At 34.4% G+C, this 15969-nt stretch overlaps 1 long non-coding RNA gene across 7 annotated transcripts; it reads left to right on the forward strand.

Annotated features, from left to right (window-relative positions):
* Window positions 1-947: 947 nt before the first annotated feature.
* On the forward strand, window positions 948-15967 carry LOC110717800. 7 transcript variants are annotated; one of them, XR_002510799.1, is made up of 10 exons: window positions 948-1204; window positions 1307-1409; window positions 1862-2606; window positions 3023-3188; window positions 3267-3392; window positions 4246-4376; window positions 5316-5381; window positions 5856-6110; window positions 6948-7192; window positions 11787-12492. It is a non-coding gene; the product is annotated as an uncharacterized LOC110717800 (long non-coding RNA). The 7 variants fall into 7 exon arrangements; XR_002510800.1 differs by lacking the exon at window positions 11787-12492 and adding an exon at window positions 15816-15967 and having other exon boundaries at window positions 949-1204; window positions 5967-6110; XR_002510798.1 differs by having other exon boundaries at window positions 949-1204; window positions 5967-6110; window positions 11741-12492.
* The last annotated feature ends 2 nt before the right edge of the window (window positions 15968-15969 follow it).

Consider the following 15969-nt stretch of genomic DNA (forward strand, 5'->3'; position numbering starts at 1 on the left):
GTCAAGTGACCTGTTTGGCCTAATAAAATAGAACACCCCCCAAAGCTTGGATTATTGTATAATAATCAAAAGGTTGGATTATTAAAAATAAATACGTTAAAGGTTGGATTATTTAAATCAAATTACATAAATGTACCCCTCCGTGTTTTTTTAAGTGACACACTTTCCTTAATCGATCGTTTTTTTTAAGTGACACACTTTCTCTTTTAGAAATTCCTTACATTTTAATAATATATCTTCACCCCACTATCTCTTACATTATCATTTCTCACTCCTTTCATGGTCTCCACTTCCTCTCACATTCTTTTACTTTATCATTTCTCACTCCTCCAACCTACCCCACTAACATCTTATTTTATTAATGTCAATAAAATCTTCTAAAACTACGTGTCGGTCAAACTGTGTCACTTAAAAAACGCGGAGGGAGTATGTTATTTCACCCTTTTCCAGAGTCATCTTCCTCCCACACTCACTCTCTATCACCCTCTCTCAGCTACTCCAACTCAAAATCACATACTTTCTCTTCCTTTCTTCTTCTAATTTTCCAAAAATCAACCTCTAACTCTCACTCACTCTCTCTTCCTCTCACTACTCCAACTCTAAATCAAAGACACTTTCTCTCTCCTCTTTTCTTCTTCCAATTTTCTGGGTTTCTAATAAATCAATTGATTTGAAGCCATTTAAGGGCTCAAATGTGTTCATGTCCAGAAATTTAGTACCTCTTGAAGTGTTCGATTGTCTAAAAACTTAACGCTGTTAATATTATTTTGATGTGAAATTATAATTTCAATTTATATACATATTATTTTTAAATAAGTACTTGTTATTTTATGTAAATTAAAAATAGCATGAGTTGAAGTTGAAGTAAATAACATATTATTGTAACAAAATAACACGATATTTAAGCAAAATAATATAAAGTGTAAGCAAAATAACTCAAACATACTTACTCAAAAAAAAAAAAAAAACTGAAACATATTGTGTAAAAGGAGTACTAATTGATGTCTTCTCAGCAATTTCCTCCTTCCGATTCATTATGCCTTCTTTTTTTACGGGAAACTTCTTTCTTGCCTTCATTATGCCTTCCGATTTTAGTTGATGAAGGTAATGGAGAGCTTCAAGCTTTGGATGTGCCGACGAGAGGTTGAAGGCGAATGCTTCTTCTGGCGTCGTCGAAGATCGCCTTCTCTCTCATCTCAGCCAGGTGATTCTTTTAGACTTGAAATTGAAGTTCAACAGAGTGATAGGGAGAACAATTTTTAATGTTTGCTGAAATTGAATTTCGTATTTGAATTCTAATTTTTAGGTTTTGATTCTGTCTATTGAATGAACATCACTTTGAAACATCTGAAGTTGGGCTGCTTGCGAGGTGTTTTTGTGTTCCTCTTGTTTCAATGCGAGTTGGGAAGGTGATTAACTTATTATAAACCTAGATGTTATCTGTTAGTGACAGTGTGTGAGATTATATGACAGTTTGGGAAAATGTTGTAGCTATGATACTACGAAGTACGAAGTATATGTTACGATATCTTGTAGCTGTTTTAAGTTAGAATTCAGTTTGATTCTAAAATGTTGTAGCTATGGTTTTCGAACTTGTTGGTACTTAATTATTTTTTTGAAAGCTTTGTTCTTGTAAACCTTTATTTAGGATTTTAGTGATTCAAACTGTTCAATTAAATATAAATCAATTGTTGTGATGTGTTCGTTGATTGCCATAGAAGCAGTATTGTATTGAGAGTTAATTTCCTTGCATGAAGTGACCACACAAAGAGCAAGTTCGTGCTGGGAAATCAACTCCCAATACATAAGTTTCTTCTTTTTTCCTTTTATTCTGAACTTTGCGGGCCTATAAAACTTGCAGAGTGATCCTAAACTTGCTCAAGCCATATCTGGGAATGATCTGAATAGACTACAACTCAAACGCCGAAAAACCCAGCAAATCAACCGCAACAACTCATCCTCTTGAGAATGCATGGACTTTTTGGTTCAATAATCTTACTGCTAAATCGAAACAAGCTGCTGGGGTAGCTCATTCGACCCATTTACACTTTCTCTACCGTTGAAGAATTCTGGAAGTTTCTCTTTTTATCTTAGTTTTTTATATTAATTTGATTGTGAATTTATTGAATTTGGTTTGTTTGAATCTTTTTGTGATGTGGGTGATTGAATTAGGGTTTTGAGTTCGTTTTCTTGGAGAAATGTTATGTGGGTGACTAAGGTTTTCTTGTGTGATTTTGTTTAGTTTGATTTCTTGCGTTAGTTTCTTGATTAGCGTAGCTAAATGTTGATCATTATGCTTGGATTGAGAAATGGGAATGTTGAATTTGTGAATCAGGGTTAATGGTTTATGTGAACAACTTGATTTTTCTGAGGCATTGGATAGGATTAGTGAGGGTTTCTTGTGATATTTATGGATTTAATAGTCTAATATCGTCAATTTTTTCAACTGTCATTTGGTATATTGTTGATGATAATATTTAGGGGGAAGAGAAGGATTTAGCTCTTTCATACAGATTGGAGCATTCGTTTCGGATATTGGAAGAACCGTATTGCCGGAATACCGGGTTATTGGATTTGCTTGCAAGAACAATATCATAGGTCTATTGGTTAAGTGACACTACTTGAGAAATTATTCATTGAATTTTGGTTGTTGATGAATATTACATTTCTGATATCCATGTTATTGATGTCCCAATATTACTTTTTGCTCATCAAAGTGCGCCAACTCATGCCTTAAAATACAGGGGTGGATGAAGTAATAGAGTTTAATAGTGTAAAATTGCGAAGTTGTTCATGTCGTAGGTTATAAAGAATTGTCTTATGTCTTTACTCTCAGCATGTGGCATATTGGAATGATACTTGAGAAATCTGAACTTTAGTTTGAAATTTTTTCTTAGTATGAAAACAAGAGTTAGCAACAACTTGAACATGTTGTAGACTTTAAAGTTTTGTTCTTTCTAATTATATTATTAAGATATATCCTGAATGTTATTTCGCTAACTTTTTTTTTTTTCCATTTCAGCCTTCACAACAACATACGCCATCCAAACAAATTGGCTGTAGGGGCAGATTTTCACTGTTTCAACAATAAGATTGAGCCTAAATGGGAGGATCCAATCTGTCCTAATGGAGGCAAGTGGACAGTTACCTTCCAAAAAGGAAAATCTGGTACATCTTGGTTCTACACGGTATACTTTGAGATCATGTTACAGTTTTTTTAAATGCATATTTCTATATTGCCTCTGACCTAGGTGATTGATTTCCAGCTGTTGGCGATGATAGGGGAGCAGTTTGATCATGGAGATGAGATGTGTGGAGCAGTTGTCGATGTTAGGGCTAGGCAAGAAAAAATATCCATAAGGACCAAGAATGCTGCCAATGAATTTGCTCAGGTATGTCTAGGCTATGGCCGCACATATATTTTCCTTAGACTCTCTTTAATTTTCACAAACACCTGTGCTGGCTTAAATGTTCGTTCTATACTTTTTGAAAAAACATAAAATTCCCTTTTACCATGCCATAATTCTGATTGCTGTATATTAAGAGTTTGATCTTTTTAAATTGGCATTAAAGATGGCTCCTTAGTTCTATACAGATTGTGATTTGGTGATTGTCATAGCATATTAATCAAGACAACATTCATGAGAAAGTGTGAGGTTATAACAAAAAAGAGAGTGATTTTTGGGGGTTGGAGGATGATTGATGTTTGAATTTTTACTTATTTTGAGAGAATGGATTGATTGAAAATCTTCTTGAAGGGTGTTTTTATCATTTATGTTATTATTTATTGTGGCACTTGTGAAATACCGATGTATCGATTAGGATTTGGGTTTGTCATAGCATAGTTAGACTTACTTGAGAGAATATCAAGCTAGAAGATTTTTTTTTTAGAGAAATAAATATATTCAGAGGGAATGGAGATATATTGATGATTGAATTTTCTTTTGTATTTGGGAATTAATGAATTTATAGCCATATTAAATGTGTTTTGTTATTTATCGGAAATGCCACTGATTTTAGCTTTTGCTTTTCTCTTGTGAGAAATTTATGGGTTGATTAGAATTTTTTATTTTTAACAGCACAATAAATGAATGTATACGAGAATATTTAAAGAATAAGGAGAATGATTGTGTTGAGGGAATGGAAAGATACTACGTAATTTGTTTCTCTCTAATTTGCGAGAACTGATTCATTGAAGGGGGTATTATGTTACTGAATTTTCTTTTTTCCTGCAATTATGATCAGTTACAAGAAGGTTAACCATTCTCAAGGCGGACAATCAAGGGGAAATTCTGGACCTGTAACTCCTGATTTTAATGCTGCTACCAGATCACGTTATGCAAAAATTGGTGGCCATGTGCAGTCCACATTACAAGGTGGGTTTACTTTCTTTGAGTGATTGGGGAGGGGGGGGGGGGGTTAATTTCCTTTCAGCAATTTGTTTGGTTTTAATTATTGTTATCCTTTTATTCTGGGTAATATGGCTGTTTGTAAGATTAGTCCCTTGCTGTTTTCCTTGCTCCTTATCGTTGTTAGATAATATAGAACATTTAACATATCTGACATTAGTAAGCTTAGTTCATTCCAGGAATGTAACCGCTACATATTTTGCGGTTTAATTATGTACTTTCAGCCTACTTTGCAACTTGAATCTTAATTTAGTTGTCCAACTAGAATAAAAGATTTTGGACCGAAGTTATTGAAGTGTAGAATATATGGTAGGATATTTGATGGATATGGACTTTTTTTGGTGATTAAATTCTCAAACTTAGAATGAGGAACATATCGGTTGGTGAAATCATTAGTAGCATCAGTCATTGTTTTTTCCAAAACTTAAGGAACTTTGTCTATTATTCAGTTTTTGGCTCCTTGATTTGATAGTATTAGTTCAAATAGCATGGTTTTATACTATCATTTTCAATTAAAGTTGCTGTATTTTCAGTACCTAACATTGTGACTTTTGTTGGTCTAAATGGATGAACAAAACTTCCTTTTGCTATGTTTGGATAACAAATTAGAAGGGAAATGGAAGGGAGGGAAATAGGAGGAAGGGGAAGGAAGGGAAAGTGGAGGAAATGATGAGCTCCATTTTCCCTCCCAAATCTCACCAATTTTGAAAGGATGGTCTTTATTAAAGGAGGAGGGAAAATGGATCCCTCTCTCCCTCCCTCTCCCCTTCCCTCCCCCAACATATTATCCAAACAAGGAAGTTTGTCTCCCTCCCTTTCCCTTCCCTTCCTTTCCTTCCATTTTTTGTTATCCAAACATAGCCTTTATCTTTGTTTGCTCATTTGGTTTTCCTTGTTTTTTGGCAGCATTGGAGCAGCTTCTGCTGAACATCCCACTGCTGATGTCTTTATCCAATTTGTTTCTTATAGAAGGTTAAAGTCATTCTCCGGTTGTTACTTTTTGTTTATAAGTTGATATGTGTAGTGGACCTGTCAAATTTAGTTTGAAATTCTGAATTTGATCCCTGGATAATAAGGTTAGGAAAGAGGAATAAAATCAGGAGATAGCTGTATTTCCCAATTCTGATTGTATCAAGGCAAAAGCTAAACTATACAAATAATATTTCTGGGTGATTGTTTCATAATTTGGTGATTATTTGACCGTTGTGGGTGCTAAATTATGATTCTTGATATGATTTGTGGGATTAGATTTTGGTTTATGTGCTTATTTTTGTATGCTTCTGTAATGCTTTATTCACTGGGTTTTGTTTAATTATTACTGGTTATTACTCTGAAATATTTCAGTTTTCATTCATTGATTTCCTTATGTTATAGCCCCCTCACATAGTCACATATTAACTTAATTCTGTATTTGTGGTTTCTTTTCTCATATGGATATTTATGAAGAGCTCAACCTCTATAGGCTGCATTTAAAGATGACAAGCAATCAACAGTTTTTTGTTTTCAATAAAGTTTTTGGAATGCAAACTGCTCAATCCATTTTGTGAAGCATTTCAGGGCTGCTGCCTTGAGACATTTCAGCAAAGAGAGCGTGCAAAGGAAGCTTCTGGGTTGCTGGAGGAAGTAAGCAGTTTTAAGAAATGAAAGTTGGCCCTTGTTGGGCCTATGCTGGAAAGGTCTCTTCCATTGATTATATCCCATGTAAGTTCCATGTTGGCTTCTATCTCATAACTCTTATTGTGTTGGACCTGTTACTATTATGTTTTGTCGTGGGTTTGGAGGGGCCAAACAAAAAAGCTTTCTATGGTGCTATGTTTTTATGGCAGTCTTATGATGCATTTGATTATAGTTTAGTGTGCTAATCCCTCTGAGACCAGCTTACGTGGTTAGTTGTAAGATAGAATAAACTTAGACAACACCATTCTGAGCAAGCAATAATGGGCTTTTGCAAGATATGTTGCAACACCTCATCTTTTATCAGTGATAATGAATTTGAGACCCTACCGCAAGAGTCCTAATTGTTCTCTCTTGGCCAAATTTACTTGTCTTTTCCAATTGTGATAGAAGCTCAAAAGGCTTATGTAATGAAATTATGTTTTTGGGATAGTGGATCAAAGGTTGCTCAGGTTGGTTGTAGAATTTTGTCTAACAGAACTGATGCAGTGAGTGCTAGACATTTTTTTAAAAAAATTGACATAGTTTTGTTTGGTATAAAAATTTCATTATAATTGTGGCAAAATTTATGAGTGATGGTTACTTTCTTAATTTGAGTAATTTGATGAAGATATAATAGACTATAGCTTATAGGTTGAATAGATAAAATTGGCATGTGGTTGGTTGTGATTTTGGGTCGAGGTTTTTTGTACTTTATTTGGTAGTAATCTTTTTTGCTTGTGAATCTTGGGTCATTTTGGTAAATGGTAATCGCTATTTGTTCTAATTGTTAAATATCTTTTGTAATACCTCAGGCAAGCTAGAATTTCTGTAAACCTTAAGCTTTCTGATACACTGATATATATTGTTTTCTTATTCAACTAGATGGGAAGAACAAAGGTCTTTTAACCACAAAACAGAATGAGCAAGAGTGGGTGGAATACCGAGATGTGATGGAAGAAGTAGTCAAGAAGAGTTGACTTGACAAGAGCATCTTCTATGATCATAGAGGCAACCATGATAATTTGGGTGTGGCTTTCATTGGTGGCAGCTTTGATTTTTTTTTTTCAAACTACAGTCTAAATGCCGAGGCAGGAAGAACTGGACATATAAACAGTGTCACACTTCAGGTTAACTTCTTGTTATCACTATCTGGTTTTCTAAGATTATTCAGTATATGCTGCATTTATCTTAGGCATAGATGATGTCAAGAATGTGGTTGTTGATCGAATCTCTATCAAATTTCGACAAGTCATTAACAGTGAACAGAGTTGGGTCAAGACAGAATAAAGTATTTTTATAACAAACTGACATCTAAACTGAAGGTTTTTTCACTTTGATATCTTTGACAATGCTTTAGCTTACATTAATAGAATTTACGCTGCATCATGCAAAGAGGAACATTGGTATTATTATCATTTTTGGAAGCTTTGTGCTTGAAACGAGTATGTGTGAATTTGTACTTGATTATATAGAGTAAATTATTGGTGGCTATTGGTATTATTATCATTAAGATCAAACAAAATATTTTAATAGTTTTCAAAAGCTAATTTCTTAAGAAAGATTACTTGAGAAAGAGAGACCATTTAAGAAAATTAAGGCAATTATAGATTAGAAAAACGCAATTACCTTAGGAAAAGGCTAACTAAAATGCTACATAAAGAGACCACTTATGAAAGATTACTTTATTTACTTAAGAAATCAGGCAATTAACTTAAGAAACTCATGAATCATGATAATTAGCTTAGGAGAGAGAGGGAGAGATATAGCACTTAGGAAATATTGCTTAGGAAAATCAGAGCACTTAGCTTAGGAGAAAGAGAGATAGCACTTAAGAAAGATTACTTAAGAAAATTATGCCTATTACCTTTGGGAGGGGGGGAGCACTTAAGAAAATCAGGGCATTAGCTTAGGGAAGAGAGATGTAGATGATGCCACTTAAGAAATACCAATTAAGAAAGTTAAGGAAATTAGCTTATGAAAACACTATTAGCTTACTGAAATGCAAGAGAGGGAGAAAAGTGAACCCACATAAGAAAGATCATTTAAGAAAATAATGCAATTAGAAAAAGAGAGACCACTTACGAACATCGGGTCAATTGGATCCGGAGAAAGAGACCAATATAGATCACATAATAAAATTCAGGGGGGGGGGAGAGAGAGAGAGAGAGAGGTGGGGGGGGGGGGGAACTACTTAAGAAAGATCATTTGACAAAGACCACTTAAAAAGAAAAGAGAAATTAGCTTAGAGGGGTGGATGTTGATATTTTGGATAGGTATTATGTCTAATTTCATGGCTCTTTAAAATTTGCTCATACAACAACCACAATGCCTATGTCTTTGACCTTTATTTTATTTTATTTTTTCTTATAGTTTTTGAAAAAGGGAAATTTGTTAGAAAGGATCTTTTAAATTCGATTCTTTGCGAGAAAGGACCTTATAAAAACAAAAGTGGCACTAAAGAACCCTCTAAGCCATTTATGTTGTGATTAGGGACCTTTGTGGTGGAAAGTGGAGTTGACTTAAAAAGTTCTCAGTGTTTCTTTATTTTCATTGCAAGATTACTCTAAAACTTGTGAATTATTTTTGAATTTTGTGATTTATTTACAGTCTATAATTAGCACCAAGCAATAAAGATTACAATGGCTACCTTTTCTTATCTTACGGCTTGCACCAAGAAATGTGTGCACTCCTTCTTTCTTTCTCTCTAACTTCAGTTTATATACATTTTGAATTTATTTATTTTCTTTTTTATTGGTACTCTTATTATATAAATACAAAACTCAGTTCAAATCTTATTACTACCTCTGTTTCATATTTTTTGCAACTTTGGAATATTTTATCTCACAAATAATACCCCAATGTTGCAAAAAACATGGCACGGAGGTAGTATTTAAACGAAGCTGAGTTAGAAATCGATATGTATATGGCTTAAAAGGTATAGTTTCACCCTGCTAGAAGCTGCAAAACTCAGTCCTTAAATTAAGATAAGTTGCATCATCTTATTGATGATTTGAGCCAGAAGTATTAGAGACGAAACTTTAACTTTAACCACACTATCATGAAAACCAACTAACCTTCCACACTTACCCATCTACCTCCATCTTCTTTTTTTCATTGGTTTGTTCATCATTTTCTCTCTCTTTTTTTTCCCAGACTTTTTACCATTGATTCAAAGCATTACAATTTAGTTGGGATCAGATAATCTCAGCGAAGTTCTTCAGAGCTCTAGACCTCTGAACTTTCTCCTCAAAAGTATTTCGAACTCTGCGAGTGATTTCATGCTTGTATGATTTTTTTGCTGATCTTTATAATTTTTTTCCCTTCTTTCTAATCATGTTTAGGAAGTTATGTGAGCTTTCGACAGATTAAGGGGGCGTTTGGTTCGCGGATTATAGGTATTAGGTATGGGTTTAGAATGACCAAAACCCATACCACATGTTTGGTTGTCAAAAATATGATTTATAAACCCATACCTCAAACCCATGAAGTATGGGGTTTAGAAACCTTGGGGGGAAGGTGGGTTTGGCTCATTCCATTCCCTTAGGTATCAAATATATGAAATTAAGGGGATGATATCTCATTCTTGAATTGAACCAAACACATGGTATTAAGTATCAAGTTACAACCCGATACCACCTTAAACCTATTCTTGATTCCAAATCTATACCACTCTGCGAACCAAACGGCCCCTAAGAGAGGTGGAATTGTTCTCTATGAACTTGTTTGTCATGCTGGCAATGTGTTATTGAGGCGGTTAGTGTAGATATAAATTTTGTATTGAATTTTGTTATTGAAGAAATGCTATGGAGATTTTAACCAATAAAGGCTGATCGTGGAGTAAAATTGATCTGAAAATGTTCTTTGTAAATGATTTTTGAGTCGTGTGTTTGATATAACTTGGTTTGGAACTTATGAAACTATGTGAGTTAATATCGTATTTGGACAATTAGCCAAAGTGATATAAAAGTTAGCACCCTTGTGACATATTGGTATAAAAGTTATCGCCGGCGACAGATTGGTGTAAAAGTTAGCAAGTTGTGACGGATGGTATAAAAGTTAGTCACCGGCGACATATTGGTATATAAGTTACCATGTAATGACATATTGGTATAAAAGTTTATTAGTGATTACATTTAGCCCTCTTTCTTGTTAGAAGAATAAGCGTATATTGTACAAATGATTATTCTTATTCTTGCTTGTAGCTTAAATCTATTGTTTTTCTTTACCTTTTTTTTTTTTAATTTTTTAATTTTAATTTTAATTTTTGCTTCAAATATTGAATGTAAAGTTTTTAGACACTATTAAAAGCTCAAAAAAAGTAAAAGGGAAAAATAGGAAAATATAGAGAAATATTCTACATTATGCAGAAGAATTAATCAAGTGAAATTACAAGATCAAACGCTTTGATTAAATATTTTCAAGATTATATTGAGCTTTTTTTTTTTTTTTCCAATATTCAATTTTATATAAATATATTTGCTCCCAACTTCTTAAATATTATAACTTATTACATGCCAATTTGAACTTTTGAGACATTTAACTATAAAAAATTTCTCTTTCCATTCATTTGAGATTTTTTTTGAACTCATAATTTTTTTTTAATTATTTGTTGATTATCTTAGATGAATGAGCATGGAGGAGAGAATTATTTAGCATAAAAAAAAAACTCATTCGGCAAGAAAAGAAGGGTGAAATGTCACAACTTATTAATTTTTATACCAATTTGTTGCAATTTGGTAACTTTTATACTGATATGTCGCCGGTAACTAACTTTTATACCAATATGTCACAACTTGCTAGCTTTTATACCAATATGTCGCCGGCGATAACTTTTATACCAATATGTCACAAGGGTGCTAACTTTTATACCAATTTGGCTAATTGCCCTGTGTATATTTTGTGAATATTATCAATTTGTTTCGTTTGGTATAAATAGCAGTGGAAGTTATTGTTGCACTGGTATAGATTTTTGGGTGATAATTTCCTTCTTATCGGAGGTTATTATAAAAGAGGAACATTGTTAGGTGGCTAATGGGCTGATGTTTCAACTCATCACTTTAAATTACACATTTTGTACTAGAAAACAAGCCTATTAGCTCAATTGGTAAGAGTGTTGTGTAAATGCACAAATGATATGGGTTCGAATCCCATGTAGATTTTCTTTATCAGCTTTGTTGACTATATAAATTGTGTGAAGACCGAGTAACATAGACCCCTACCGTTATTAATTTAAATTTGCGATTCTTTGCAATGACTTTCTGATTGAATATTTTTGGATGGGATTGGCTGACCTTCCATCAAAAAGGGCTCACATGACATGAATTGTTGACTGCACTTAGGGTCATAAACGTGCTGGACAGGTTCAACTATTATTGGGATATTTACTATTTGAAGAACATTTTTATTAGGTTTATCGCTATTGGATACAAATGATATACTTTTAACAATGTTGCATGTACTTTTAAATAATGTAGAACTTAAAACATTGTGAATGATTATAATAATAAAATTGAGCTTGGTAGCTTATTGTCTTGTTATTTTATACATGTTCATATTCATTTTTTATGTCAAGAAACTTCTATATTCTATATTCTTTGTAAATTATCTTCTGATCGTGTGTTTGATGTAGTGTAATATTGTATAATCTGTGAATATGATCAATTTGTTTTGTTTAGGAATTAGGATAATAAGATCTCAGTAGCTCAGATTGTACCATTGCAGCTTCACTACTTGCTCTTCAAATGGCATATTTGATGTCTATGCTAATGAGATCCCTGATGATAATGTGACGAGTGCACTAACTCCTAAGGACCGTGGCTTGATTACTTATGTGCGAAGGAGGAGGGGTCAGCCAAGTAATGAGGAGCCAATGAGGGGAGGTCTGTCAAGGAATGTGACAGCAGGGCAGTCACCACCAAATCAGTGAGGCACCCCCTGAGATCATGACAGCTGCTGCATCTTTGTTTTGTCCTTCTTTTGTCAGCTTGTGTATATATAAGAAAGGGAGGGTAGGAATGGCAGGTTAGGCATGACCATAGTAATTTTCTAGGACTAGAGAGTGGTGCCCTAAAGGTGCTAAATAGAGACTAGTAGCCTCAAGTTACTCTTGTTTGCCATTTCCATTTTCAAGTTAATCAAAAAGCTGTCCATCTTCCCCAAGATTGAATCTTTATTGCATAATTCGATTTTATTACAAGTCATTAACTGCTAGTTTGTTACAGATAACTCTCCTTAGGTCTTAGCTGGTTGTTGATTGCTATCTTTTTATGTCCTCACATAGCATCAAGGTTGTTTATTGCTATCCTTTTGTGTATCCAGATAGTTTTTAGGTTGTTTATTGTTATCTTTTTGCTGGCCTTGTATAACTTATATCTATATTTTGTTGGATGCTTCAAGCTTTCAACTAAAAACTCTGTCTTTTTGTTTACTTTTTGGGATTTAACTCACGGTAATGTAATATATGCAGTTTCCATTTTGCGTTAAAATTTTTTTAAGGAAGAGAATGGAAGAAGGATGGAGGGAGGAGGAGAGGGAGAGAGGACGAGGAGACTGGGAGGAGAGAGAGAGAGAGAGAGAGAGAGAGAGAGAGAGAGAGAGAGAGAGAGAGAGAGAGGGGGGGGTAGATGAGTCGAGGAACAGAGAAAGGTTGGGAGAGAAATTACTAAACTGCTCAAACAACAAAAGAAGAGTGGATAGGAAGGAGAAACAAGGAATAAGAAGGTGAAAGAAGCCAAGGGATATATAGATAGAAAAGGGAAATGAGATAAGACGAGGAAGAAATATAAGAGAAAGGCTATATAAGACGGATAAATATATTAGAAGAACTTGAAAACAAATTGGTGATAAAATAAAGGATAGGGGAGAGCTAATATGAAATGACTTTTTAGTATTCGTAAAACCATCATAGAATTTTCAAAGATAAAAATGTTTTAAACGAATTTTAATGAAGATATTCTTAAATTTGTAAAACATAAAAACTAAAAGTGAGGTGAAAAGGAAAGAAAAGAAAAGAAAGGTGAAGAAAAAGAGACAAATGTGTTGCGCTCTCTTTGCATTAATGTTACAATAAAAAAAAAAGTATACTTATTATGTTTACAGTAACGAAGGAAGCTATTTGCATTAATTTTTTACATTGTTGTAAAGCTTCAAACATACACAGGGTAATATTCTTTAAAAATAGAAAAATGACATTGCCTAATATGTCAGAAATTGAACATGTCCAATTGAGCAACTTAGGGCCCGTTCACATTTATGGAACTCAACTGTATTGATATTGATTAGAGCTGAAAGAACTGAACTGAACTGATTGGAGCTGAACTGAACTGATTGGAGCTGAACTGAAATGCACCGAACTGAGTTGAGCTGAAATGAATATTTTATGAGAGAGGGAAATTAGGAGCTCAACTGAACTGAAATTGAGTAAATGTGAACATGCCCTTAGTTTCGGTCGAAACCAACTAGACATGCATACTTTATATATTTTCATGATTATATATGTTTAATGTTTTGTTAGGGTTAATAAGAGTAGATTTTGAGTTAATAAAACCCACAGTTCATTCTTTAATTAATAAGACCCATATTTCTTTTTGGAGATGACAAAAGCAATTTTATTCCATGTATAAAAAATATGCTATATGATTGATTGCCTATGCGAAAGAGAGAGATAGAGAGAAAGATATGGTCACTGAATTGCCTATTTAGAACAAAAAATTCAACCTTTAGAATCATGATAGGGGGGTGAGAGATAAAAATGAGAAGAAGATGGAGATGGAGATGGAGAGAGAGAGAGAGAGAGAAAGAGAGAGAGAAGCATGGACAAAGGAATGTGTCGATAGAGAAGAAGACGAATTAGAGAGAGGCCGGGAATGAGAGAGGGGGTCGAAGAGAGAAAAGGGGCCAAGAGACAAAAAAAAAGGGCCAATGGATAGAGGGTAAGCTAGGAGGGGGGAACACTGAGAGTGGAGATAGGTAAGAGAGAAAAAATATGGGTAGGGAAAAAGATAGAAAGTGAGAAAAAAAGGTCCAGGAGTGAGGAGCTAGAAGAAAAGAGAAAGATAGAAAGAGAAGTTAGGAGAAAAAACGAGTAAATCAAGAGAGAATGAAAAAAGGGCCAAGAGAAAGCGATAAGGGTTGCAAGAGAAAGAAATAGAGCAATAAAGGAAAAGAGAGGCTAGGAGAGGAGAGAGATGGGTTGAGAGAGAGAAGTCCAGAGAGAAAGAGATAAAGAGGGTGGAAGAGTGAGGCAAATAGAGAAAAGCTAAGAAAACTATAGGGGACGGGGGAGAGAGAGGGGAGGAGTTGGGGGGAAGGGGAGCAAGTGTAATCTATACTTTTCAAAACCTTTTAGAGGATGGAATAGGGACAAGAAGAATTAAAAAGAAAGAAAGAGACTAAGAGAAAGAGTAAGGGGCGAGAAGGAATGAATGAGTGATATGGAAACAAATTTGATCTATAATTTTCAGAGCCATTAAAAATAATGGGGGGAGGGGGGGGAGGGGGGGGGAGGAAGAGAGAAGGGGGGATTTAGGGCAATACAAGAAGGAAGAGGTGAGAAACAATTCAAAAGACCATTTTGAGTGTTTAAATGTGTAAGAGACTTAGATACTATGGGGGTGGAAGATGGTAGGGAAAAAAAATGGGAATACGAAATAAAGAAGGTAAAATAGCGATGGATTTGAAGAAAGGAGAAAAGGAAGAAAAATTCTTAAGAGAGTATTATCTTTAATTTAGTAGTAATCGAGTAGGGTTTACAATACTTTTCACATAAGTCATGTGTTAAAATGTAAAGGAAGATGGAAAAAAGAGAGACCAAATAGTTTTTTTTTTTTTTTTTTTTATAAAAAGTAAGAAGAATAAAAAACGGTTGGCTCAACCAGGTACTCTTTGCTACACTTAAGTAGGATATTCGTTGCAAATTCCTTCTTTATTTTAGAATTATTAGAAGAGAAAAGAGAATAGTTGTTCTTGAAGATCGTTCGGTATAATTCGGCATACAAAATGATTTTTTAACCCGTTCTATAAACTTTATACATTGCTTAACACAAGAACAGTTCTAATGTGTTTTATAAGGCCTATTTAAACTGTTCTCTATTCCCTTTTTGTAGTAGTACGAAGGTGAGAAAAAGAGAGAGATGGTCACTTAATTTCCAATTTTATGTGCTCAAAACTTAATATTAATGTGATAGTTTGTATAGATGATTAATAATACATTTAGAACAAAAAATTCAAACTTTAGAATAAAGATTGACGTGGAGGGAATGGGAGATTAAAAGGAGAAGAATAGGGGGGGAGAGAGAGAAGGGGGAGGGGAAGGGAGAGGAAAAGGAAGAGAAAGGAAGAGATAGACAGAAAAAAGGAACATGGCCTGGGAGAGAGCAAGAGAGGAGCATGGATAAAGGGATGTGTCGAGAGAGAAGAAGCCAAGTTAAAGAAGGGCCGGTTATGAGAGGGGGGTCGAGAGAGTGAAAATGGGACATGACACAGAAAAAAGGGATAAAGGGCAAGCTAGAAGAAGAGATGAGAGGAGTCGGCACACCGAGAGAGAAGAGAGGTCAGGAAGAGAGAAAGAAAGAGAGGTAGAGAGAGAGAGAGAGAGAGAGAGAGAGAGAGAGAGAGAGGGTGAGAAAAAGAGTACGCGACAGAGGGTGAGAAAAATTTATTTGTTTTAGGACATACCTTGACACCTTGTAACTCATTGTCCGAGCCCTCTCGATTGTACTAGTTTTTTGATTCCTACGATGTGGTTTCTAGGTGATAGGAGATGCTTTGTTTGTTGAAGAAAAAATGGATTGGCGAAGTATGAGAAAAAGAGATGGAAGGGCATTGCCGGATTGGCGAAGTATGAGAAAAAGAGATGGATTGGCGAAGTATGGTTTCTAGGTGATAGGTGATATGACACCTTGTA

This window comes from Chenopodium quinoa, unplaced genomic scaffold, assembly GCF_001683475.1.
Source record: "Chenopodium quinoa cultivar QQ74 unplaced genomic scaffold, ASM168347v1, whole genome shotgun sequence".
Classification (NCBI taxonomy): Eukaryota; Viridiplantae; Streptophyta; class Magnoliopsida; order Caryophyllales; family Amaranthaceae; genus Chenopodium; species Chenopodium quinoa.